This window comes from Calypte anna, chromosome 1 (assembly GCF_003957555.1).
Source record: "Calypte anna isolate BGI_N300 chromosome 1, bCalAnn1_v1.p, whole genome shotgun sequence".
Lineage (NCBI taxonomy): Eukaryota > Metazoa > Chordata > Aves > Apodiformes > Trochilidae > Calypte > Calypte anna.
Window position 1 is genome coordinate 36,538,754 of NC_044244.1, and position 27,720 is coordinate 36,566,473.

The following is a 27,720-nucleotide window of genomic DNA, read 5'->3' on the forward strand; positions in this document are numbered from 1 at the left end:
AACCACGTCAGGAGGCCATACTCCAAGCAACACAAGTTATTCAGTTCCATTTCTCTGAAAACCTTGTCTGTGCACTAACACCACAGCTGGGTGCACTGAGCCACTGCTCCAAATCCTGTCAGTCACCCTATGGCTCTAACAGCATCAGATCTGCCTCTTCCCAGAAGCAAGAGGTTAGCATGGATAACAGCTACAGATCTGCAGTACAACAGACCATCTTTTGGGATGGAATGTGTCAGCCTGGCAGCACCAAGCTGTGTAATCTGGCATGAAAATTTGTAGGAAGACTTTGCGGTTAGGAACCAGGCTGGACAGATCGAGATAAGAAATTAGCAAGGGTAATGGGTCATTGGAATAATTTACCTGGGGAACCAGTGCAGTTTATCACTTGATATCTCAAAATCAAGACTGGGTACTTCCTAATAGAATTTTGGATTCAGTGCAGTGATAATCAGCTGGGAATGTAAATACCTTATGGGGGTCAGAATAAGGCATCTCTCCCTAAATGGCTGATGCTATGAGCATCAACTGTGTGATCACCTCACAGAAGAGGGAAATAATTTCTCCCTATCCAGCCCAAGTACAGTTCCACTGAAGACACTTCAAAGTACTGCATTAAAAGATACAATGAGAGTTCAGTAGGGAGCTCCAAAGTTAAAAGGAATTGCAAAAATTATCAGTATTGAAATAAGCTAGCTATGAGTAATTTAGTTAAACAGTAACTAAGTAAACAACATCAAACTCGACACTAGAAATACAGAAAACATAATAATTCTTAGAACCAAATATTCATAGAGGGGAAATATTCCAATTATGAACTTGAAATCCCTTTCAGATTGTTTCTTAAATTTTGCTTGGAATAACCATGGAGAGTGAACATCAATTGCATGAATACAAATTAATAAAACATCCCACTTTAAACTATATTTCAAAACAGAGCATGTTAAAATCCACAGCAAAAATTGGCTCTTTACCTCCAGAAAGCATCGGAAACAAGTAAACCGTAGGAAAAAGACTTAACACAAGAAGCAGGAACATCTATCTAAAGTTAACAGGATGAAACAGAAGTCACCAGGAACAGCCTCCTACTGGCAAAATCTATCAAGATGCACTAGAGGCTCCCAGAGAAAGCACTTGAGTCTTACTATTTCATACAGCAGGAGCAGGGACTTCAGCAGGAGCCCCAACCCCAAGCCTAGTCGCCTGTTGTCACTAGCAATTACATTGTGTAACCCCATTCACAGATTTATTAGGATTGCTAGGCTACTGTGCAGATAGCACAGTACAAATCCTGTCCTCCATAAAAACTTAATTCTATCAAGTTATCTACAAGGCAGCCAGCTGAGCTGTTCCACATATTAACAGCAACAGAGAATTAAGAAAAAAAATTGTATTTGATACAACTTCACACCTGATTTACAGGTGCCTCCTCCTCACCCAACTCAGTTGCAGTTCTGAAATCTGGGTCACCCATACATTATTCCACCGAACCAAGAAACCTCCCTCCCCCACACCCCTTTAAAAAGACTCTGCCCGTATCCAAGCCATCTCAAACAAACCTTTTAGGTTACAAGAAACTCCAGAACACTATTAGGGTCAGAAAACTCCGAAAACACATTACAGATGTGGCTTGGTCAGAAAGAAGTGGACAGACAGCTCAAGCAGAAGCCAACGGCATCCACATCCAGCAGTTCCTTGGCAGTCTGCAACAAGTCAAAACAGATGAGTTGAGCTCACATCTCCCTCCCTGCCCATGTTCCCTACCAGGTTTAATCCAGGTCTCGTCCAGCCTCTGAGAACAAACTGGAGGCTCTAGCTCAAAGATTACATGGGTGCTGGGGAGAAGATGGATGAGGACGGAGCTACGGCAGTTCAGAAGCCCCCCGGCAGGTTGTTCGGGGTGCTGAGGTTGCCGTCAAAGCTGCTACAGCGGCTGGGGGAAGGAGGCAGGAAGCGAGCAGCACGCAGGTATCTCGCCTTCATTCCTCTGCCTTCCCTCCGTGACAGGCAATAAAAGTCACAAGGCACCAGGCCAGCAGAGCAAGGAAGAAAACAACGAAGTGTCCAGAGTTCAAGCACAGCCCCGAAACTCCCCGGCCCGGCTGCAGCTGAAAACTCAGTGAACACCGTGGGATCGGGCTCCTGCGTGGGAGGCACCATTTCTGCGGGAAGAGGCTCCGGCTGCTGGCAGCTGAGCCTGAGAGCGGGCCTGTGCTCCGGGCCCTACCTGCTGCCAGCAGCAGGAGGAGGAGCGGGAGGGTGGAAGGGGACGGGCGCTGCTGGCGGGGCGCGGAGCCTCGCCGTCCCGCCGCAAAGGCCGCCGCGAAGGCTTCGGCCCCCCCGGGGCCTGGCCCGGGACCGGCGGGGAGGCGCCCCCTCCGGCCCCCCCTCTGGAGGCAGCGTCCCACCGGGGCTCACGCAGCCTCCCCGGGGCGGGAGCGGCTCCCCGGGACCGCAGGCCCCGACGGCGGCCCTCCCCTCGCACCCACACCTGTGCGCCGCGGGCCCGGCCCCGCGGAGGAGCGGAGGAGCGCAGCAGGCCCGCCGTCCCGCCTCGGGAGGGGCGAGCGCTCCCTGCCCCGGAGATCCCTCCTCCCCGTGCCCCTCGGGTCCTAAAATGGTGGCGGTCTCCCTCCCCTTCTCCCCCCTCGTCCCGCTCCCGAAGTCTGCCCGCCGCCCCGACCCCGGCAGGGGGGCAACCACCCCTCCGGCCCGGGCTTCCGCGGGGATCCGGCGCCAGGCCCGCGCCTCACCCCGCCTCTCCCGGGAAGACGGGAACGCCGCTCCCGCCGGGCCGGGTCGGGCCGAGCCGCCCCCGCCAGCCGCCCTTACCTGCGCCGGCCTCACATCGCCGGGCCGGGGCCAGCGCTGGCCCCCCCGGCGCCGCCACCGCGGCCCCCCGCCCTCCGCAGCCGGCCGCCGTCTCCCCGCCGCCCGCGGGGCCGCAGGTATGTCATGAGAGCCGCGGCTCCAGGTGAGCCGGGCACACCTACAGGAAGGCAGGCGGCCGCCTGATTGGCGTGCGGGGCGCAGCCCGGCCGGCAGCGGGACGCGCTCCGACGGCGCGGGGCAGGGCGCAGCCGCCGCCGCCTCCCGCGCTCGCCCTTCCGTGGCGACGGCTCCGGTCCCGGTCCCGGTCCCTGGCCGGGCGCAACCCTCTGCTGTCCGGCCAAGCCTAAGGTATGCTGCTGGTTTTTCTTTTTCTTTCTTTTTGCTTTTTCTTTCTGTTTTCTTTTTTCTTTGTTGTTTTTTTTTTTATTCTTTTAAATTTTTTTTTTCTTAATTGCAACTTGTGTCTCCCGCCCCCCTCCGGTTTGGGGGGTGTCGGAGGAAAGGGGCTTGGTTGCTGTGTCTCCAGGGCAAAAGCAGACAGGGTGCACCTGACCCGCTGAGCCCAGGCACCCGGACTGGCTCAAGAAACAGAGGAGCTTTTTATTTTCGTTGTTTTAAAACATTTTCTGCATTACGCGAGTCCTGCTTTTCCCGCTTCTCGAGGTCACTCCTTAACTTTGCATGTGGGAGCCCTCCAGCTTTATAGTTCCTCCTCCCCGTGAGGCAGCCGTGTTTTTAAGCAAAAACACCGCATGTCCGGGGAGTTTTTCCTCGCTACACGTGGCGGGGCTTTGCCTCTGCCGCAGCTGACCTCAGAGACCCAGAGATTACGTCCGAGGTCGTCAAATAAATGTAAATGACTTAAACGTTTGGATTCAAAAGAATTTCAGTGGGATGGGGATCGTGTTTAAAATCCGGATCCACAGATACTACTCCGGGCCATCCACTCTCTCCCTGGTACACAGATAAATATCCTCAGGATCCCTACCCGCATCAGATGCTTTTCTGATTGCTCTGCTTAGCTGTGGACTGAACGGGGACAGCTTATAGGTTCCCAACAAAGCCAATTCTGTCCCTGTCTGCCAGCCCGACTGTAGCAATAGGGACAGACTGTGTAGGGAGGATTTCTTCATGTGGGAGAGCAGAACAGAGTCTGGCTGACAAAAGGCATAAATGAAGGGAAGAAAGAAAAGAGGAGGATGTCTAGATACAAGACAGCATGCATTTGGGAGTAGCAGGGCACAAGGAAGCCCTGAAATGGCTAATTATTATGATCATTTTATGGGGCAAATTCAGAAATGCTGGGGTTGTCATGCAATAGCAAAATAAGCAGAGCAGGTTGCTTGGTTTTCCACTGCTCCAATAATCTTATATGCTGCCTAAATTCCTGGATTTGAGTAAAGGATTAGATGATTTATGTGAGAATTCCCTTTATTGCAGTCTAGATATTTGGTCACAAAAAATGCAAGGTAAGCAAAGAATTATGATAAGCAGGTGACTGAGGAAGGAATTACCTATATTATATTTTCTGTCTCCTCAATACCAAGTGCCACCTCTTCACTGATATTTTTTTCCTAATTATTTTATGAATCTTGCAGGTGTGGATCCTCCAGCACACAATTGGATGAATTCAGAAAAAAAACCTGGGGAATTTGACTCAACCACCGGAGAAATCCTGTGCCCCACACCCAAGTAATCCTCAACCCTCATTTCTCTGCATGACCCCTTGCTGGGTCTCCCAAGCAGGACAATATCCCCAGAAGCAGCACAGTGGAATCTCTGCCCAGCCAGCAAAAAATTGTACTCCTGCTTTCTTATTCAATTAATGCATTCATTCATTGATGTGGATGAGTTATTTCATCATAGTGGATCAGCTTCTGCTGTTGAGATTCCTATTCCACATCACTGCATTTGTAGTCATTGGAGAGGAAAGGGATGTCTCAAATTCCTAGAGGCCAAGAGACTGGAGAAATCAGTTCTGGATCCTGTCGTTCTTGGGTTGGTGCTCAAACTTCTGGGACATGATATGAATAGGCAATGCCTCTTCCTACTGCATTTTTTAAGTTCCTACCAGCTAGTAGCAGGCTGGAGATGGACATATTGACTGGAAAACAGCATCTCTGTCATCCAGAAAAGGACAACTCATTTTTTAAGAAGATTTTAACCTTTACCTCTCTCCTTGGCATCCCAGCAGCTGCAGAGGCCATTTTGTATTTGCCTTTGTGCATAATTTCCTAAGGTATCCCTGGCCATTTGCACAGAGAGTTTGAGTGCCTAACCTTTCTTCATGCATTACATTGGATTAAGAAGTGCCTGAAAGTCAATAATCCGGAGCTCTCAGTATCACAATATCTATATTCTACTTTGGGCCATGTTACTCTTCCCTAACTTGGTGGGAACTGGACTTCTAATCTTTGTGGGGGCCCATGCAAAGCTACAGCAGTGCCATTAAGATAGTTCTTCCACCAGTGGTGTGGAGGGAAGGTCAAAGAAGAACAGGTGTTATCTAGAATTAATGAGGCTGGCCAACAATTCTGAATATCATCTAGCCTACCCCCTACCTCAGAGCAGGGTCAGGTGGAGCAGGCTGTCGAGAATGGTGTTCAGTCTGGGTTTTAGAATCTTGATGGATGGGTACTCCTCATGTCCAAGGTGGATTGGCCTGCATCATCTCCTATCTCAGCCCACCAAATGCTGAACTGCACCTACCAAGTGCCTGGGGTGTCCTTTTTCCCCTCTAGAGAAACACTTGTACTCCAAAGAGGCCCAGCAGCACCAAAAGCAGGGTCCTCCTGTACCCTGATATGCTCTGGCTTCCTGCAGCACCATCACCTTGGTGGGCTGAGAGGTAGTTCAGACCCTATCCTCCCACTCATGATTTCTTTTCCTTATGTAGGCATTCTCCTTGTGAACATCTCGTCCTGCTCAAGTCCTCTGTTGTCCTCACCACTCTGTAGTAGACATTAGTCTAACTTCTACTATATACAGACCACACAGTTATAAACATGTGGTAGACATGTTTACATGTAGGTAGACATCAGGACAGAACCTCTCAGTTTTAGTAACTCTTAGTTAAGCTGTTGGCATGTCAGAAGTACCATGGATGGCCTAGGAGTCTTCTTAGATTTAACTAAAAATATCTGGTGAGACCTTGCTCCTTGGTAAACCAAATTAGCTTCTCTGTGTGTGTTTAGCAGCTATACCTTCCTCCAACCAGATACAGACCTGTATATGGCAAGAAAAGCCCTTTTAAAAATGGAAAAAAACAGAATACTGAGCTTGGAAATTCAAGCAGAGTAAGTTTATACAAGCAGGAAGTAAAACACTTGTCACCAGTGAGTCAGGTCCTAAATGTTTCCTTCATTTCCTCCAAGACTTGCTGTGAACATTGAGCGGTAATGGTCCTTCTGAAAATCAGTCATCTGTTTTCCTGCCCCTTATTTATAGCTTGATATCAGCAGTTGGCAGAGTCCCAGCATCATTGTGGATGAAAAACTGGACATAAACCAGCAATGTACATGCGCAGCCCAGAAAGCCAATTGTATCCTGGGCTGCATAGAAAGAAGTTTGGCCAGCAGGTCAAGGAAGAGAATTCTCCCCCCCTACTCCACTCTTGTGAGACCCCACCTGGAGTACTGTGTCCAGTTCTCAGACCCCCAATATAAGAAAGATGTGGAGCTGTTGGAGCAAGTCCAAGGGTGGGCCACAAAGTTGGCCAGAGGGCTGGAGCACCTCTCTGATGAGGAAAGGCTGAGGAAGCTGAGGTTCTTCAGCCTGGAGAAGAGGAGGCTCTGGGGAGACCTTAGCAGCAGCTTAGCATTACTGCAAGGAGGCTTGCATGAAAGATGGGGACAAACTTTTTAATAGGGCCTGTTGTAGTAGGACAAGGGGGAAAATTTTTCATACAAAAAGCCATAAGGATTCTGTCCCAAGGAATACCTATGTATGTGCGATGGAGTAACAGTTTTATGTCATGGTGCCCTATGTGAAGGCCTTCATTGGCAGGATGGATTAAGAATTAATGGCCTGTTTACTGTATTGTACTCATGTCATCCAAAATAAGAGCAGTGGTCTTGCCTGATGTGCAAGTTCCATCATTACCCAAATTGAGCCACTTGCTAAATCCAGGTTTCTTACAGGTGCTGCCAGAAAAATTTAAAGCAGACAAGACTGCTGTTCCAGGCAGGACAGTAAGGGTTTGCTTGCAAAGTCCCTGCCTGTCAGCCACAAAAGGTGGCAGAAGTCTGTTTTTATTGGTTTACATCCATTTAACCCTGACCTTGCCCAACAACTCACTTCATTAAAAGCTACCACCTGTTTTAAAAGGCAAGAAGGTGGTTCTTGTGGATGTGGGCCTGGAGAAGGCTGATGGGCTTTCCCAATTACAGCTGCAGCTCTTTGAGTGCCATCCAGAGTGGTATCAAGGAAAATGATTGCTCATGGCAGAGCTTTAGAAAGGTGGGAGCTTCATGTGTGTATATACAGGTTTCCTTGACCTTTCCTGATTTTGCTTGGATTTGAACTGTGAATGGCCAGTCACAAAATAGCTTCAGCTAGTATTTTTTTTGCTGAGGGTTGAAATATTGTCCGCTGAGCAGAAGGCAAGACAAACTTCTGTGAATGGCTGGTAGTATTAGGTACAAACTAAAGGAAGAAGAAATCCTTCACATACCTCCCACACAGGATTTCATATGAATAAAGCAAAACGCAACCCAAAACTTCACATCTGTTTCTTTACATGCTGTTTTAAAATACAGAAAGCAATAGCTTAAAAATTAGTCTAATCAATTAAACATCCTTTTATTGAAGATTAATAAAATACAGACTTCTTGCACAAACAAGAAGCTCATTTGAATAAGCATTGGGGAAAAAAGCTATAAGTGTGTGGGGTATGTTTTCTGAAGCAGTAACCCAGTCTCTGATGATACACACTGGGGTCAAAGTGACCTATTTCCTGCTCATTAATAATATTTCACAACTCAGTGACTGCCTTTTCAGTGAAATAGTAGTAAGCTCTTAGGTTTTTAGTAAGATTTTCCTTGCAGAAATTACATTTGTTAGACCTAATCCAGTATTACATCACACTCCTTCCTATTGTGTGTTTCTTTTCAAGCACTGTTCCCACCAGATTAATACGCAGAGGACTACATCAAAGTGTCCCTGAGGCTAAGTAACATGAGTTTGAGATAGATGTATTTTTTTCCCAAAACCTAAAGCTTAAACTGGTGCAGGGAAAAGATAGTTTATGACCAAGAACAGCAATGGGGTCATTCCTTGGTACTCTACATGGAGTATCATTACAGGTGTCTTTCACTAAGTAAGACACTTGCAGAAATTTCTTGCTTGTCCAGACACACCAAGAGGTCCACAGGCTACCTGAAGAGGATCCACAAAGATAAATAGGAAATGTCAGGCAATAGCTGTAAACAAGGATCCCAAAACAAAAAACAGATTTTAAAAAAATTTACTATGCTACATATTATTAAGGTGCCTCCAAAAGGACAAAAACATATGAGAAAAAAATACTTGTACTGGGGAAGGAGCAGCTGGACAAGGAGAAAGCTAGGAAAGCTTTTACTGGGTTTTACTTCTAGTCCCTCATCGAAAGTGTTAATTCCTGGGAATCCAGAATACACAACACTGGCCTTACTACCCAGAAATACGAAAAGTTTTGAACAACCTCAACAAAAGCTGGTTATGCAAACATTTCCAAACAGCTGTTCTTTTACACCAACTGGCAGAGGCAATTTCCAACTTAGCTAAATTTTGATGGAATCTTTACGTTTATGCTTCCTCTCCACTCGGATGCCACATGCAAGGGATACTCTGGATATTGCTTATTCCTGGCAAGTGCCTCTTGCAGACAGAAATCCTCTGTTGCAGCTCCAGGGAAGCTTTAGGAGGCAGCTCTCTTGCTTCCTGCAGTGCTATCGGTTTTGGTGTTTGTGATTTTGAATGCTCCAATAGGAGTGCAAAAAGCTCTTTCTTCCCCAAATCCTTTGGTGATCCCAGATAAATGTGGCCTTCAAAGGTCTGTGAGAACAACCAAGAGCATTGTAGGCTGCAGTGCAGGGGAGCAGCAGCTTTCTGAAGAAATTGTAAAGTCTGGTCCAGGCAGTGGGACTGCTGTGATGCCTCTGCTAGCTCTCTGGCTGGAATCCAGTTCCTAAGAGCCCAGTCTTGAGTGTTGCCTCCCCTGAACAGGAGACTAATTTGCTAACAGCCTTGCTCTTACACACTCGTGTTTTTTGTTGGGGCTCCATCCAGAGCTCAGGCTACATAGCTGTAATCCATAATTTAAAGCTGGTTTTTTTTCCTCTCTTTACTTCTGTAGGACTGTTGTTCTCTACAGACATTTAAGAATCAAATTCTCCCTGTAGACTGATGGGGTGGATGGCCTGGAAACTTGGCCTTTTGGGATGGAGGAAATCAGTGGAGATCAGCATCAGCAACCAGGGAAAAGGGAATTTGCCAGGGTTGTGTCCAGCCATCCTTCTGCATGGTGGCAGCAGAGGGGCAGGGAGGGCAGCTGCACTGAAGATAAATCCTTGAATAAGATGTGGCTAATCCCTCATTCAAACATAAATCAGAGTCCTAACACTGTCTTCGTGCAGTAAATTGTTTCTCAGCCTATGTCATACGTGTGTCTCTCTCTTATACCCATACAAGTGCAGGTAATAGCTGGATCAGACTCTCTAATGGCCTTGCCCTTTACCTGGACTTCACACACTGACATTTTGCCCCCTTGGCAAAAAATGCCTGAACAGAGAGGATCAGTGGCAATGGTAATATTTTCCCTTTGTTTTCCCCCAGTGTCCTTTGAGAAGCCCAGGAGGTGGCTACTGGGACTCAAAAAATTTCCACTCCATTTGCCAAGGCAAGAGCTAAAGCAGTTTCCTCTGTGTTTTTCTCATATACATGGGTGTTCATGGCAGTAGCTTAGGTGTGTGTGTGTGAACAACACTCAAAGCCCTCTTTAGTAAGGATGCTGACACCCAATAAATAAATTTGCTACCAGAACAACTAGAAAACTTCATTCCTCCCTTCTTCTCTTCAGATTCTGGTAGACCAGTTATCCTGTGGTCATTTTTTCAGGCATCTTTGAGCTCTACAGACAAGGTCACACCACTGCAGACCTGCTCAAACAGTTATGGTTAGGAGTCCAGAAAAATCCAGAGCAAATATGAAAGGAGAAACATGCTGCCTTCAAGGGGCTTACCAAATAGTCCTCTGGTTCAACCTGAAAGGGAGGATCTTGCTCTGTCAGAGCTGGATATGTTGCACGTGTGCAGGCTTTTACCCATGCAGGCAGCTGCAGCTCCTCAGCATATGTGACAAAGGCAGGAGGATGACACTCAAAAGCCTTCGTCTGTTCTCAGAATAGTTGCTCTGCCTCTGCTCCAACCCCATCCTGCCCAGCCCTCCCCTCTTGGAAACCACTGTGCTTGGAAGCTGCTTCTTCCTAGCTGAGATCTTCGTATGATGTCCATCTAAGTGGTGGTGGTTGTGGGATAGGTCAGTAGTAATGACTCAGGCCAGCCCTTCACTTTCCTTCCTCTTGTTGACTAGACACAAAATACAGCCTACAAATAAATTAATGTCCAGTGAACCAATAAAGATGATTCCCTGTTAATTAATACATTGCACACAAAAGTCCCTGGCTTCTATTAACGGACACTTGAATAGCTGCAAAACTAAGCACATAAAAGCTCAGAAATTCAGAATTTTCCCTGCGATCCAAGGGAAACAAACCCTGTAGAGTTTGGGGGTTGTTTCAGCTTTTTTTTCTTTTTTTTTTTTTTCTTTTTTTTTTTTTTTTAATTTATCTACACATAGTAGTGTAACTGTTTATGAGACAAACACAGTCACTTTTCATCAGCTTTGGTTTTGGAGAGGACAAACAAAGCTGAAGTGTGCCTTCCTCCACCTTCAGTGTCTGCATGAGAAGTGTCTTGGAAGTAGAGGTCTCCATATGTAATAACAGAGTGCCCTCTGTTGGGAAGCTGTTTGTGATGCCCTCACCTGGCTGTGTCCAGGTGAGATAACATTAACACAAACACCATACTGTCATTTATATTCCTGTAACTTGTTGAAGTCTGTATAGTGTCAAATCAGTAGATTTAAAAATCAACTTACTTTTTCCTCTTAGATATTTTTTGTTAAACGCTGGCAAGCAGCTGGAGTGTTTGAGAAAGACTTAACTGTTTTATGATAGTTTCAGCTTTTTTAAAAATAGTATTACTGCAATTTCAGCACCAGAGAGAAACAAGAGTCCTTCCTTCATCTTAATGCACACAAGTCAACCTGGCTTGTGTCAGCAGGGAGATAGATATGTGGGGCTGCAGACGGGCTGCTTCAGCAGCAGATGGTGGAGGTCAGCCTTAGCCCCAAGAAAGAGTTCCTAGTCTTTGCTGACACAAAGTGGGGTTGTTGGGTGCAAAAAGAAACTCCTACACTTTGTAGGACCCTCTCCATTAGTGTAAGTTATTTCTCCCATTCCTGACAACATCAGGAGAAATTCCTCAGCCCTGGGTTTTGCCCAGTCCCTCTTCTCCTCTGTCCTGCAGAAGCATGATGCCAGTTGGCTCTGTTTTCCAGCCCATAGTGCCATCCTCAACATCCAATCCTAACCTTACATCAACAAACTCTCACTCTACTCCAGAAACTGCAATGAGATTAATGCTATGGTTTTCCAAAACAGCTGTGCTGGGTTGTCCCCAGATAATATAACCTGGTAGTGTCCACCTGGAGAGCACAGTTACAGACATCTGTAATCCAAATCAGTCACACTAGCTCCAAACTCACCTACTTTCTGATCCTTAGTATCAGTGACTTTGTTAGGCTTTGAAAATACATGTTCTCTTCTGGTTCATGGTAGCACAAGGTCAAAATCCAGCTAGGTCACCTGTGGTGGCTTTCCAGAAGGCGTTAAACTTAACATGAATCCTATAATGGCCCACAAATTTAATCACAGTCAAGTGAGTGCATACTCCTGGAATCACTTCCACAACACCATCCTGTTTTTATACCAGGAGAGCATTCCCCATGCCTCTAACATCCATACCTCAGTCATGGAAAAGGAAACCTTTCCCATATGATAAGCTATAAAGAAGACAGATGAGAGCTTGCAGAGAAATATGACCATCCATGCAGTGGTGGAGACGTATTGTTTGGAGCTATGATGCTATTGTTGGAAGGGCAGACTAAAGCAGGATTGTTTCACATGAGCAAAGGCACAGTTTTCATGAAGTAAGCTTTTGTCCTTTACTCATAAAAAGGGCCTTTTTTGTGATTCACACTGTGTGATATTTTTAGTTTTCTTTGCACTTTATTGAGAATGAGACAAGCGTAATACTGTGAGTAAAAAAATATAAAGCAAAATGAGCCTATAAAAACATTTTTTTTCTACCTTAGGAAAAAACCTTGGTACATTACATTGGAGACTTAGATTGTAAACTGCTGAGGGAGAGACTTTGTTCTGTGCTTGCAGTATATTTGCCACAGTGAGTGTCTCTTCTGTCTCTTCTGAAATTATGACATCCCCTGGGATGGGTGAGTTGCAATGTCCAAAGCATCTGAGGGAAACAAACCCTGTAAGGTTTTGTGTAGACTAGGATCTGAAGTGCTTGCAGGCTACAGCTACCAATGACTAACAAAGTGCATTTAATGATTCATAGTAATTCTAGAATATGCCATATTATGCTTTCTCAGAACAGCACAAAGATGAAAGTTACCTTCTTTGCAGTTTGGGCAGGTGCTCCATATACCCAAGCTAACTACCAGCCCAGCTTCCAGATAGCTCTCCTGAGACTTCAAAAATCCCATCTGCAGTCCTGCTGATGACCCCATTCACCCTGTTCCCTTTCTTTTACCTCAATTCAAGTTTATCCCTTCCCTGGACCTCCTCCTTCCTCACTAGTGATTCTCACAAAAAGGAATCTTCCAAGGCTCATCTTTGTAGGGGACTCACATCCAGCCACTGTTACCCCACTGTACTGGAGCACTGTCAGAGTCTTCTCTGCAGTGGTTGGGGCTGTGCCTCCTATTCCCTGCTAGACTCCCAACAGCAGCTCAGATACCTTCACTTCCATCCAACCAGGGCAAGGAATGCATGCCCTGCAGGACTGCCAGTGACCATGCTCTATTTAGGTGTTAATTTCTTGCTATGTGTTCATTGATATTGAAGAGAAAGGAGAGAGACTGCCCACAGCTCTGCCCACAAGGTGCACACAGGTCAGGCTTCTTTACAATATGACCCAGCTGATGCTGAGTCAGGTCATAATTCCCATTAAACCTCTTTTCACAGTCACGGTACCTAAGGGGTTTCTTTCCCATCTGGTCTCTCTGTTGATGAATATAAAGGTCAAAGTGTGTTCAGTTTCATGAATTTTTAGGGGATGGGACTCCTTATTTTCAGCTGGGGAAACATCATCATTGGCTGGAACAGAGAGGGGAAAAAAAGTAATCAGATACGGTTACTTTCTCAAACACCTCATGAAGAACAGCATTTATGAGAGTGAAACCCATGAACTGTTTTTTCAGATGAAAGGTTCTGGAGTCAAGAGCTTGCAGCCTGGAATTGATGGATTTTCATCTTCCATCTGCCTTCTTTTATAGCCTTCATTAGTGTATCTCTGTTTTACATAGGACCTTTTATCACCAGCTGCATGCCACAGTTATACAAGTGGAAAAAAAAAAAGATGAGGAAGATTTTGATGGGTGAAGAGACTTGCAAAAAGTAGCCCATCAGGCCAGAAGCAGAGATGAGGACTGGACACATATTCCCAGAGTCCTTGACCAGTGTGCTTGCCTCTTTCTAAGCTGGTGTGTTCCTCACAAATCAGTGATAGATCTTACTCCCCAGTTTATTTTGCAAAGATGTGATATCCTCTCTACCCAGCAGATGTGAACTCCCTGTGTTTTCATGTAGCACTGCGCCTGAGCTCAGAGCTTTGCAGATATCAAAGCTCCAGTGAGAAAAGTGTCACAGCAAATCACCCAGATGGCTGTGAGCCAGAGCCAAAAAGCTCTACCAAGCCTGCTTAGTCATTCCAGTGTCCCTGCAGCCCATTTCCCAGAAAAGGAAATGGTAGTATCAGCGTAGTTTACATTTCTCTGCATGGGATGGACTGAGGAATGCCTCCTACTATAGTTTAGGGACTGCCAGCAAGCTGCCCAGGCAGCACAGAGCCCTAACCAGCTGTGCCAGTAGCATCAGATAGTTGGAGTTATTGGCAATGGAACCAAAAGGTAGTGAAAGGCCAGACTGAACTCAGTATCTGATCAGATGATTAATGTTAGGCACCAGTGCAAGCATTCCATAAAAACCTTCCTAACTCTGTGTCTTTTAGGTAATGGAGTTAAGATGCCCTGGTGGACTTAATATCCTCTGATGGACTGGGAAGGTCTGCATGCCTCAGTATGCTCTGTGTGTGAGTGTTTTGCTCTATAGTGGGTCCCAAAAGAACCATGCAAACTGTTTTTTCTCAGTCCCAGAGGTATCCTATGTTCCCATAAGCATGGTTGAGAGGTGGTCCAGCCCACAAGCATTTTAATAGGAATAGAAGAGCCCTAAAGAACACAGAATTTACCAGTACTTCTCTGCAGGATGCTACCCTGCGTGTCACTAAGTGGGACTGGTAAATAACAGATGAGAAGGGCTGCTAGCAGGAAGGAGGTGCAATGGGATAACGTGTATGAAAGAAGTAGTGCAAAAAGATCTTGCCAGCATTTGCCTGCTCAAGAAGAGTCCAGAGCAACTTCTTTGAGAGGAAAAATCAAAGTTTGCTATCCATTTTTATTCTAAATGATATTTTGAATTTAAAGGTTTGGATTTTTAGTGGAAACCATAGTATTATTTTTTCCTAAATACTAAATATTTTTATTTATTGCTCATATATTAAATGACCCATATGATATGCATGGATAATTTTTTCAATTTTTTTTAAAGATTATATAGTCCTTTACTTTCCAAAGGCTGAGAGAGCATGGTGACATTTGCATAACTTCTTACAGCTTCTGGTGAAGTGGGTTTCACAACCTCCTCAGGTAATCTATTCCAGCGCTGCCTTACTCAGAGAAAGTTTTTGCAACATGTAGCCTTTTTTCCTTTCTTCTTTTCTTTCCTGAAAATTAAGCTGATTATATCTTATCTTTGTCCTTACAGCAATGCAATCACTGCCTCTCTTAATAACAACCTCTCGTGCACAGCAACTGCGTTATCATGTCCTGCCCTATTCCCAGCCTTTTCTTCCAGACTCAACAAACTCAGTTCCCCCCACTTCTCCCTGGGGACTGTTTTCCAAACCTCTTCCCACTGCAGATGTGTTCCCATACCTGTGCTCCCATACCCATGCTCCCCAGTGACCAGCTGGACAGCTTGCTCTCTCCCTACATGGTTTTGGTGGTGGCTTCATCTTTGTCTCTATCCACACGCTGCTGCCCTGCAGCTCCCAGCCCGGGCACCCTCTTCCCCAGCCCAGGCACCCTCTTCCCCAGCCTGGGCACCCTTTTCCCCAGCCCTGGCATCTTGCCTGTGGTAGGGTTGGCTGGGATGCTTGCCAGGGTGCTGCGTGGGCGACGGGCCCCTGCGGGACCAGGTGCTGGGAGCAGGGATGCCAGGCCCCCGGGCCCTGCCCTGCGCAGGATCCAGCATGTGCTGTTCCCTCCTCTTACCTCCCAGCCCTGCCAGGAAACCAACGTCCTGACTTTCTGGGGTTTGTCCTGGATTCCCAGGTTCAGGAAAATCGACGACTCTATCCTCAGATGCTCTTGGATCATGGAATCATAGAATGGTTTGGATTGGAAGGGACCTCAAACATCATCTAGTTCCACCCGCCCTGCCATGGGCAGGGACACCTCCCACTAGACTAGGTTGCTCAAAGTCCCTTCCAGCCTGGCCTTGAACACTTCCAGGGATGGGGCATTCATTGTGTTTTCACCCTCACAGTGAAGAATTTCTTCTTAATATCTATTATAAATCTACCCTCTTTCAGTTTAAACCATTGCCCCTTGTCCTGTCACTACAGGCCTTGCTAGAAAGTCTCCATCTTTCTTTTAAGCCCCCTTTCAGTATTGAAAGGCCAAAATCAGGTCTCCCCAGAGCCTTCTCTTCTCCAGTATGAAAAATTTTAACTTTTCCAGCCTTTCTTCATAAGATAAGTTAATTAATTTCTTAATAATTTCTGATGATTTGCTTTAGAAGTTCTCACAGGAGTCAGAAGTCCCCACATCCCATATGCTGGGATGAGAGCATTTCAGGAACAAGGGAGCATTTCAGAACTTACCCAGGGGTAAGTGCTCTCCATGATTTTAGGAGCACAAGATTCCAGGCTCAGTTGGACTTACCTAGCCCCACATTCAGTCCTTGTATCAACTACCAGTGGACAGCAGTAAAAATCCTGGATATGTGCAGTGTTACAGAACCAAATTATTATACTCTAAATCAAAACCACAAACAGTATATAGTTAGCTCATTCTTACCAGTATTGCTATTAGTACTTCATAATAAAAGTGGCATTTTCTGCTGCTGTTTTTTTCAGCCTGAAGAAAAGAAGCTTCCTACTGTTCCTTCTTCCCAGCAACCCTCCCACCCCAAATCATCCTTATGTCCCGCCCATGTTCCCAACATATTCCGTGTCCCTAAGCCAAATATTTTGATCTGCTTCCTGGACAGAATATTACACAGGCTGCCAAACAAAATGGATAAGGCCAGTCTCTCCCTGCTCCTCGTCCCATGGGGCTGTCAGTAAGGGCTCTCTTTTCCCAGAGCCCTTTCACAGCTGCTGATCTCTGGCTATAGGAGCATGCTCATCTTTGTTTCGTCAAAACAGTTTTTGATTGAAATTAATTGGTTGGTTCCTATGTGACTAGTGGGGGGCTGACAGTGTGGTTTTAAAAAGTTTTATTTCCTCAAGAATCTAAGGGGGAAAAAAACCTCCATGAACCTGTCAATAATATATCCTGAAGTTGATCCCCAAATTTGGAAATATAAAGCTCAAACAGAGCTTTTGAATTGCCTTCTGATTTTGAAACTTCTGTCTTACTCTGAATGCATCTAAGTGGAAAGAAAATTCAGGATGAGCAGACTGACTCCACATTAACAGGGAACAGGGAGTAGGAAAACACTTTCTAATTCTCTCTGCCCACTTCATCCAAATCTTCTTGGTTCTCAAGGGGAGGGATGGGATGCAAGAGCTCTGCCCACTTGCTGCAGCAGCTCGCATTGAATGCTTTTCTTGAGAAAGCTGGAAAAGGGCAGGCAAGAAACAAATGGTACCAGGCAAAGCTTCAGCTTCTGTCAAGGGTCAAGAAGCTGGGGTGGGTTTGGGGTAGCCCAGGTAAAGATTGGGTCTGGGGTTCACTTGGCCACATCCCAACAGCTGCAATGTGGTTGTCTCCATCTGAGTTATGGTCCAAGCTCCCTTCACAGACACTGGAGAGAAATGGACACTATTATTCAGTGTTTCATATGACCTACTTTAGATGCCTACTGTGGGAGCAGGTGAATTACATCCTAAAAATGTTTCCTGAATATTTGAATAAGGGGCTTTCTTATTTTATTCAGTGACTTATTCTCAGCTTGTTATTAAAAGATTTAGTGCTTTCAAGTTATATTTTTAATTCTTTTCATTTTAATATGGACTTAATCTCTGCCCAAGACAAGGATGTGCTCTCTGTCTGAGAGCTGGGGTTTAAAAAAATCAGCAGTTTCACTCCTATGCATTTGTAGTTTGTCTTCTGGAAGGGATATGTGAAATAGAAATGATGAAGTATTAAGACCAAAGAAGACAGAAGCCCAGAGGGGAAAAATATGAGCAAGTCAGAATCTGAAACAACATAGTCAGGGAACACAGATGATGTGGTTTCAGTAAAAAAGCTTGTTTGTTCAGTTAGAGGGGAAGGGAATTTGTGTATGCATAGCTGCAGTTTAATTAACTGTAGGAATCACTGTGTATATACAAAAAAACATATGAATTTATTGGATCAACTATGTAAAATAATACTATTATATTGGTCACTATACGATATAGGGATTTACAGATTACAGATTTTATAGATACACATATGTATCTATAGATACACATGTGTATTCTGCTGTAGACTACAAATACATATGCATAATGTAGCAGAGGAGCATGCTGGAGAAGGGTCTGTGTATGTTAAATGCTGGAATATTTTTTTTTTTAATTCCATCCAGTAAATGACTAATCCAGCCAGGTCTTTAGTTTTTAAAGTTACATATCTAACCCTTCAGTATAGCTGGGAAACACCTGAGGATGGGACTTAGCTTCAGAAGTGGTCTCCTAATCTAAAGATATCCTTTCTATCAATTTAATGTTTTTTTTTTTTCAGTTGTCTAAATTTTACCTCTGGAAAACTTTTGCATCAGGCCAGCATGTGCAACAGGAGATTGCCAGCTGGTTTACTTTGAAATAAGTAGGTAGGGATGCTGTGCTATTTCTCCTGCCCCTCCGAAACTGTCAGGATTGTGGTGCTGCTTGCTTTTTCTGCTTGCTTCTTCTTGCTTCTTGATTACTTGGTCAACAGAGAATCAGGCAAGGAGCAATTCAGGAAGTGGTTTAACCCAGTGTGATGTAGACCTCAGCTGTAATTCATGTTCTTACGTAAACATCATAGCTTCCAGCCCCAGCCATCAGCCAGGTTTAGGGATTCGTCATTACATTTTATTATCTCTATTGTGTTTCTTTCCCTGCCATTGAGTCCTTCTCAAGAGCTACCAGTCAGCTGCATTTGTTGTTCTTTTTTATATGTGTCTGTATGAAAGCTGTATGTTGAAGTATGTGTATGAAATGTAGTTGTATCAAATGCATTTATAAATTTTACTTATGAAAAGGGTTATAGACTGAGGTATAAAAAGGCATTTCATTGGGCAGAAGACAGAACTTCATTTACAGTGGATAAATGCATTGTTGTTACTCAAACTAAGCAGCGTGCAAGCTATTCATGGAATGGCATTCATCTTTAATAAATATTTTACATAATACATGGAAGTTATTCATGGAATGGCATTCATTTTAATAAATGTTTTATGTAATGCTGACCCCTTGGGACTCCAAGGAATTAAAGATTTTGTAACAGTGTGGTATCTCGCTTTTGACCTCAGTGCTATAAATAGCAATAAAGGGTTGCAAGGCTTTTTTCAGTTCCAGACTCCCTGGCCATTTCCAGTGTAATGGTAAACTGTTGCATGGTACATGTAAACCTATCAACAGATCTTTGCTTTTCTTTGTGACCTTTCATAGATTCCTCAGTGGTTTTCACCCCCTCAAATGTCAAAGGCTTAAAAAATTGTGGTGTATTTGTGATGAATTCTATTTTGGGGGATGTGGGATGCTATTTTGAAACATGATACAACTGGGAGTGCTTTCCTTGCTGCAGTTACTCATGACAGATCAACACTAATCCAAACATTAAATTCTGGAAAAAATGAGTGTCAGAAGCCTGGTTATAAAGCCACGCTGCCACTTACCAGCTGGTCTGACACTGAGCCTTTGCTGGAGGTAGGTGTGGGACAGAGCAAGCCTCGGCCAGGGGGAGCAGAAGGTATTTTGCATAGAGTCATGGTACCAAATGTGATTTTTGCAATTATTTACAGTGAAATTCACTCTAAGAATGAATCAGGTCGTTGGTATTTCCTCTGAACTAGAGTTGTGAAACTTCAGATGACTGTGCAGGAGTTAGGTTGCTGTGATGACATGTATCATCCAGGGCTATGTAGCTCTTCTAGGCAAAACACATCCTTCTGCTTATGCCTTTTCTTCTATTTCTTCTTGCTTATGTAGAAAAGCATTATGTGTAATAATTTGAAAAATGTAAAGGCTTTAAAATTTCTTAAATAAAATTATTTATAAGTACATGTCTTAATGCAAATATACATACTTGATTATATTACATATTACCACAAATATAAATGTATAAATGTAAAAGTAGAAAATGACTGAATAGTACATTCACAGAATCTCAGAATTATCTGGGTTGGAAAGGACCTCTGAGATCATCACGTCCAACCCTTCACAAATGTTTTATTTCTGCAAGAGGGAGGAGCACTCTGAACTGATTTTTGTAGTGGCTGATTTTACAGCACTATTTTGTGCAACACTTCTGGTTTATGCTGCAGGGCAAGGGCGGGAACCCTTTCTTCTATTTTTAATTTTATGTCTTAATGATACGGATAAAGCACAGTGGTTTCTCTTGTATTCCTCTCAGTTGGCTGTACCTAATACAGTTAAGTCATGAAATTTTGTGATGAGAGTTTTGCAGCATGAAATTATCATCATTATTTAAGATCCAACCTCTAGGTTTGATAAAGATCTTTTTAGGTCAGGTGTTACCCACCTGTTATTATTTGGTTTAGGGAGCATCACTTCATCTAAAATTTGTACATGATTTAATAGTGAATGCTAACTACTCAATAATCCTAATAGACAGGTTACTGGCAAAGGAGTTTAGACTCAGTTCTTCAGCTCAGAATATAAAATTATGAAGAGTTTATATAGGGTCACTTTTAAATTAAAACGCTTATTATCCTGTAGAGCTTCTTAGCCAGTTTTCTTTCCTTTCTATTTGATTTGTTTCGGTTGATTTGTGGGGTTTTTTTACCTCTTGCTGCTCATGAACTCCTGGATGCAATTCTGAGATCAAAAAATGTAGTATTTGCCCAGCTTTTTCATTTCCTGGGGCAAATTCTAAATAGGTAAGCAGTGGTTTCACTCACAGTTTCAGAGACTGGACTTTGCTGCTCCATTCGTGATCACAGTAAAGGAAGGAAAGCAGAGCCAAATGGACTGTGCATACTAAGGTGGTTTACAGTTGGATTCAATGATCTCAATGATCTTTTCCAACCAAAATGATTGTGTGATTCTGTTGGAGGTTTTTTTTTTGTTGTTGTTTTCTTTTGGGTTTGGGTTTTGATTTGTTTCACTTTGTTTTTTCCCCTGGGATTTAAGTTAACAAATGCTTCCCACTTCAGGGCTGCTTTTTCCATTACCTGTTGTAATTGAAGAGGTAACCTAAACGGGGCAGAATGTTGCATTTCCTCTGCCAAAAGGTGTTCCAACTTCCGACCTGTGCAATACTGGAAAAGGCCACACGAGGGATACTGCAGCAAGGTGCTTGAGGTCCATCTGCCAGATACTGAATGCTGACACTAAGTCTGGAACAGTCTAGACAAAAGTCCGCATGCAACTCTAATTAACTCATTATACTTTAATTTTATTTGAGGTGTGAATTAGGTCCTTTGTAGTAATCCCAGCACACATAAAATGCTAGAGAATGACCCCACATAGTCATTAGAATCCATAAAATACCTATGTGAGTCAAAAAACCCTACCCAAGGAAGGGAAAACTCTTCATCTACAACCCCTTTGGAAATGACCTCACATGAACGTTTGAAAACCACCATTTGGCCTTGGTGATCTGCAAGAATAATCACAGCTCTCTTCAGTTTCTCTTAGGCTGTGGAAACAGGTGCTGCTGCTGATGGGAGGATTTCTGCTGGCAGATGACAGGCTGTTGGAAAAGGTGGTGAGCAGAAGGCTGTGTGCTCAGCAGCACATCAGGAACAAGACAAACTGCCACGTATTGCTGGCACCAGCCAATTATATTTTTGGTTGTTGCTGCTGGAAGAACAGATACAGCCTTAGGCTGCAAGGTGTGCTTTAGGTGTGGCTCAGGATTTTGTTTAAATCAACTTTATTTTAACTTTAAAAAAAAACATTTTAAATCTTCGGAATAAATGAAAAGTTAAAGCAAAATGGATTTTTAGTAGACTTACTGCATTACCTGGGAAAAGATGCAGGATTCAGTCAGCCTGCTTTCTCCTAAGGATAAACCTGAACTGATGGATCCTCCTCTGTGGCTTTAGCAGTACCTGAACATTTCTGCCCCCCTATGGAGGTTAATGAATGTACTCAGTTTTTTTCCTCTGGCCTGAAAGTAGTAATTCTGGGCTGCTTTACTTTTGTCATTCACTCAGCCTCGTTTCTTGAGGACCATTTTTGCCTGCTTTATTTTTAAGAAGTATGTGCTACAGGAGTTGTGTCTTTATGATACAAATACTTCTGTGATGAAGAGGATCCCTTTTCTTGTTTCACCCCTTTCCTTACATTCCCCTGCTACATACAACAGCTGAATGCCCTCCTCATTACAGGCACTTGATGGGTGTTGTAACCACCCTGTCATAAATAGTTCTCTACTGAACAATGTGATGCTGATGTGTTGCTGTGAGGTAGGAAGGATTGCTTGGGATCAGGTAAGGACAGACAATTTTTTACACTGGCTTGCTGCTACAGTGATTGCACCACAGAGTTCCACCTTCAGAAACACCAAAATACGAAAAAAAAAAAAAAAAAAGCCTCACTATTTCCTTCTTTATCCCATTTTATCCCTGCTAAATCCATACTAAACCACCTCAACAGCATGCAGTCACCTTGGATGCAACCGATCTGGCCCCAAAACTATTGCCATGGCAGTTTTTTGCTTCTTCTTTGCTGTGATCAATCTTTTACTGTAACATTTCCCTTCTGGTCCTGCCCAACCAAGCCTTGCAGTAGCTAGTCCCCAGGCAAACAGTAGTACCCCTGCAATCTCAGCTGCTCCTGTGAACGCTGCAAAACCACTCTCCCAAGAGACAGGATGCATTTCTAAAGAGATAACATGCCAGCATTCCTCATGACTTACTCATTATCTTCCCAAGAAACTCTTCTCTTGACAACAGATGAAACAAGGGATTTTTACACAATCTTTCTTCTGCAGTCTTAAAAGTAAATGCTGCAGGAGGTCAGGTATTCTGCTGAGCCATCATTACCGTGGTGTTTCTTCTGTGGCTGACAACTCTACGTGCTATTTTGACTGGAATCTAGGCAGAAGTCACTGTCAAGTTAAATTCTTTCTGTACTTTTGCCTTTAGATGGGGTAAAGTCTTCATCTAACAACATCCCATTCCTTGCCCAGAGCAAGGAGCAGCAGCTGCTGAGACATCCTACAGGAGAAGCATGTCATATACCTCAGTAAATGATTACAGTTGACTAAGCAGATTTTTTATTTCTGGATAAATTTCTAGAATATTAATTAACTTTCCATTCCACATTTAAATTAGATTAAATTCCTTCCCTTGTGCTGTCTGTCAGAGCACGCTGCTGGTCAAGGAAAGAAGAAAGCAAGAGAGAGCATCCCAGCAGAAAAAGGCTCAGGAAAGAAGACAGTGAGAAGCAGAATCTGTCCATTTTCCACCAAACCACTTGTGCTAAGAAAACAAACTTTCAGGTCAGGACTATAGCACACAAGACAAAACCAAGCTGTCACAAATCAGTAAGAACTTTTCTTTGTTTACCCAATCTGCAAGCACTTAGCAGATGGAGGAAAGGAGCAGTAAGGGCTACCCTGAGCCCAAGGGTACCAACATGAAGACACTGCCATTTTGCAGAGCACAGAAGGTGCCACTTAGTTGTTTTTTTCTGCAATACTTACAAGGTTTCAAAGCAAGCCTCACGTTGCTCTCAAATGCCTGCAGATCATCTCTAGAATGTTTTCTAAACACATTTTGCATGCTTCTGGGTAACTGCTCATGGCTGATGTCCAGACAGACTATTAATACAGTGAACTTTGATCCCTGCAGGCCTGACTTTCTCCTTCCAGTTGTAGGCAGAGACATCAGCATAAGCAGATAGTTTTAATTCATGTCTCCATGTCACAACTTTGGGTTTGGGTTTTTTGATGGTGGGATGGCCCACATGGCACCAGGCTTGCTGATGTAAGATGGAATTCACCTTTCTCAAAGGGTCTTTGCTCAGGAACTTGGGGTGCGTATTGACAGAGCTTTAAACCAGATTTGAAGGGGGACGGGGTTCCCTGTTGCCCTGGTTTGGGCCAGGATAGAACTGGTTTTCTTTATTGTAATGTTACTTTCAGCCACATCTTTTCTAAGAAGCGCCACTTGCTGAAATTACCAGCAAGTCTCTCAGTGTCTGCTTCTAGGACTGATAAGGCTCAATGTTTATACTTACAGCTAGAGAATGGTATGCAGAACCAAGGCCACTGCTTGGTTCTGAGGAACATTTTATGGTCTGGAAAGTGAAAGGGAGTAAAGGGCTCCCTCCTGCAACCCTCCTTTGAGGATGAGCGGAGCTCACAGGTGACCAAAATTGACCAGAGTATTCTATCCCATATACATCATGCTTGGTATAGATTTGAGGGTCAAGTTTCTGTTTATCCATGGCCGGCATCCTGGCAGGATTCTGTCTGTTCCTCTGTCTGTGGTCCGGATCTGTGCTCTGCTGAGTCCATGTTTTCCTGTCTCCAGCTCCCATCTACTGCTGCCTCCAGGAGTCAGGTCTGGGACTTTCCCAGTGCCTGCCCTGCAGCCTTGGTGGTGACATGAGCATTACTGGGGGAGGGGGAACCACAGTATCACTTTTTAACATATTTGTATATATTCATATATATATATATGAATATACATATTCATATATATATTCATAGATATTTCAGTATTTTCTATTTCATCATTACTCTTTCATTAAAGCTGTGTAGTTCAGTTTCCAACTTGTTAAGTCTCTCTCCTGTATTCTTTTTCCTTTCCCTTTCTGGGAAGGCACGAGTATAGGAGCTTGTAGATACAGGAAATAAATACAAGAGTGTTGAGATAGCCAATCATAGTATGTAGGTGACTCAAGATCCCTGTACCTCAGGTATAAGTAATAGGGGTGCAAGCCTCAGAACCCACTTGCTGACAGTGCTGCATGTACTCAAAAATGATGTGTCCAGCCTCCAACAAGGAGGAGGAGAGGGACAACCAAATGTATTGGACTGTGTGGATGTGGTGGCCTGGCATGATAGAACCACAAAAGTACAAAGCCTTGGTGAACACTGGTGCACAGTGCACCCTAATGCTGTCAAATCATACAGGAACAGACTCTGGTACTATTTCTGGAGTGGCAGGGGGATCTCAAGAACTAAGTTCTGTTATCAATCAGTGTCTCCTTCTAGGACTGATAATGCTCAGTGTTTATAGTGACAGCTAGTGACTGATATGCAGAACCAAGGCCACTGCTCAGTTCTAAGAAACATCTTATGCTCTGGAAAGAAAAAGGGAGTAAAGGGCTCCCTCCTGCAACCCCCCCTTTAGGAATGAGCAGAGCTCCCAGGTGACCAAAATTGACTGAACGAAGTATTCCACCCCATACACATCATACTCAGTATAAAACTGGGGGACCATGAGGGTCAAGTTTCTCTTCATCCAGGGCTGGCATCTGGGGAGGATTCCATTCATCTGCTGTGTCCTGACCCATGCTCCTGAATCCATGTTCCTGCCTCTAGCTCCTGCCTGCTGCTGACTCCAGGAGCCCAGCCTGGGACTTTACCAGGGCTGCCAGGCAGCCTTGGTGGTGACATAAGTTACTGGAGGGATGAATGTGTTACTGCTTTTGTGTACATTTGTATACATTTGATCATTTTTCTTTTTCATCATTACTGTTTCATTAAAGCTGTGTAGTTTAGTTTCCATTCTCCCCCTTACCCTCTTTCCTTTCCCTTTCTGGGAAGGGAGAGGGAATAATAGAGAGCATCTGCCATTTGTTTAATTGCTGGCCCAGCATTAACCTGTGACACTTGTGACAAGCTGTGACATGATATAGTAAGGTCAGAGGTACTGGGTACTAGCAAGGGCCTTCAGGCTGTTGCTGGAGACATGCTGGATCCATTGCAGCACCCTTGAAGCCTTAGTTGAGCCAGGGCCTTCTGAGTTAATAGCAGCTGACAGGGGGTGCACCAGAGAAACACCTCAAAGGAATTCCAGCTGTTCCATCCAGTAAGTCAGCTTCACTGGGGGCTGTCTTGGTATTTTGTGCAGTATTTTGTGGGCACAGAGGTGGCTCCTGTGAGAAGCTGCTGGAAGCTCCCCTGGTTCCAATCCTGGCCCCGCCTCTGCCCAAGGTCAAGCAGATAAGGGAAGCTGGATGAGCCTCTGAAAGTAACATTTTCAAGAAAGGGGAAGCAAACCTGCAAAAACATATTAAAAAAAAAAAAAAAAGACTTGCAGAGGAGGGGAGGGGAGGAGGTGAGAGAACAGTGCCAAAGAAAAGACACCAAGGTCAGTGAATATGTAGGAGTAAAGGTGCCAAAGCAGAGATTTCCCCAGAGCCCATGGTGAGATGGCAGCTATCCCCCTGCAACCTACAGAGGAGCACGGTGGAGCTGTCCCTGAAGGACCACGGCAGGGTAAATGCTGATTTGAAGCCCTGGAGTGTCACAGGTGGCAGATGTGAATCAGCAGTAGCATATACAGTACATATCATGTAGAGGGACAGATGTGTATCTGCAGCCATGGAAGGCCCCGTGCCAGAGGAGGTGACTGCTCCCACGGCAGCTGTGACTCTGTGTGCAGCCCAGGCTGGAGCAGTTCCTGAGGGACTGCACCTGTGGGAGGGACTCATGTCCCAGGGGTTCCTGAAGGACTCTCCCATGAGGGGGACCCCATATTGAAGTGGGGGAAGAACGTGAGGAGTCCTCCCCCTGAGGAGGAAGCAGTGGCAGAAACAGCGTGTGGGGAACTGACCCTGAACCCCACCTTGACCCTCCCCTGTGCTCTGAGGGGGAGGCAGCAGTGAAGCGACCAGGGCCTGAGGAGAAGAGAGGGGCCAGGGGGAAAAGGTCTTAAGATCTGGCCATGTCTTCTCTTTCTCCTTGTAGATTACATAAGGTTTTTTTTCTTCCCAAGTTGACCCTGTATTATTTTTGCCCATTACCGTAACTGGGGAATGCAAACCTCCCTGTCCTTGTCTCAGTTAATGAGCCTTTGGGTGGATTTTCTCCTCCCTGTCTGGCAGAGGGATGAATAAGCAGTGGCCTGGTTGGTACCAGCTGGGCCTAAACCATGACAGGTGCCCAATTCAAACACCCCTGTGCAAACATACACAGCATGGAGAATACACAACAGGAGTTAAGAGATGTGTGAATGTCTGCAGGGCTATGATCTTCTTGGCACCATGCTGGGATGGGTCCTATGACTGGAGTGTTGCAATGGAAGGATACAGCCTCTTTAGGAAGGGCAGGCAAGGGAGATGAAGAGAGAGTGTCACCCTCTGCATCAGTGACCCTATGGAGGGCATGGAGATGCTCCTGGGGATGGATGAAGAGCAGACCAAGAGCTTATGGGTGAGCGTTAAAGGGAGGGCACGGGCAGGGGAGGTTATAATGGGGGTCTGCTACAGACTTCTTTCTGAAATCTGGTTCACTCTCAATTTTGCCACTACCTCCTGCCCACCAGTGGTGTAGGGAAACATAGAATGGAGGTTACAGACATTTTATCACACACTGTCTATGATGTTCCTTTCTCCTCATGGTCTTCCCCTGTTCCACCACAGGCTCCTTTCTCCATGGCATCACAGGTCCTGCCAGGAGCTGGCTCTCTGTGGGGTCACAGCCTTCTTCAGCCATCCACCTGCTATGGTGTGGGGTCCTCCACAGGTTGCTGGTGGATTATCTGCTTCACCAGGGACCTCCATGGGTCTGCAGGGGAACAGCTTGCCTCACTAGGTCTTCACCACAGGCTGCAGGGGAATCTCTTCTCCAGCATCTGGAACACCTCCCACCTTCATTGAATTTAGTGTCTGCAAAGGTTTTGCTCTCACAGATCGTCACTCCACTCTTCAGATGATATTCACCAGCAGGTTTTTTTCCCCTTCTTACTATGTTATCCCAGAGGCTCTAGCACGCTTGCTGATGGGCTCAGCCTCAGACAGTGGCAGGTCCTATGTTGGACCAAAACCTTGTCATGCAAACCCCAAAGAGAATGAAGTCTTCTTGACCATACCTTCTTTTGCACATCCTTTAGGCACAGCTCTGGATCTACCAAAAGCCCTTGTTTGC

The 27,720-nt window shown here is 44.9% G+C and overlaps 1 protein-coding gene across 1 annotated transcript in view; it reads right to left on the reverse strand.

Annotated features, from left to right (window-relative positions):
* The window catches only part of ARHGEF5 (Rho guanine nucleotide exchange factor 5), a 35,717-nt gene extending 32,840 nt beyond the window's left edge, over positions 1 to 2,877 (reverse strand). Inside the window, exon 1 of the mRNA XM_030469046.1 lies at positions 2,833 to 2,877. The gene's annotated coding sequence lies outside the window, so the exon portion shown is untranslated. The remainder of the gene's footprint in view (positions 1 to 2,832) is intronic.
* Positions 2,878 to 27,720: the final 24,843 nt, after the last annotated feature.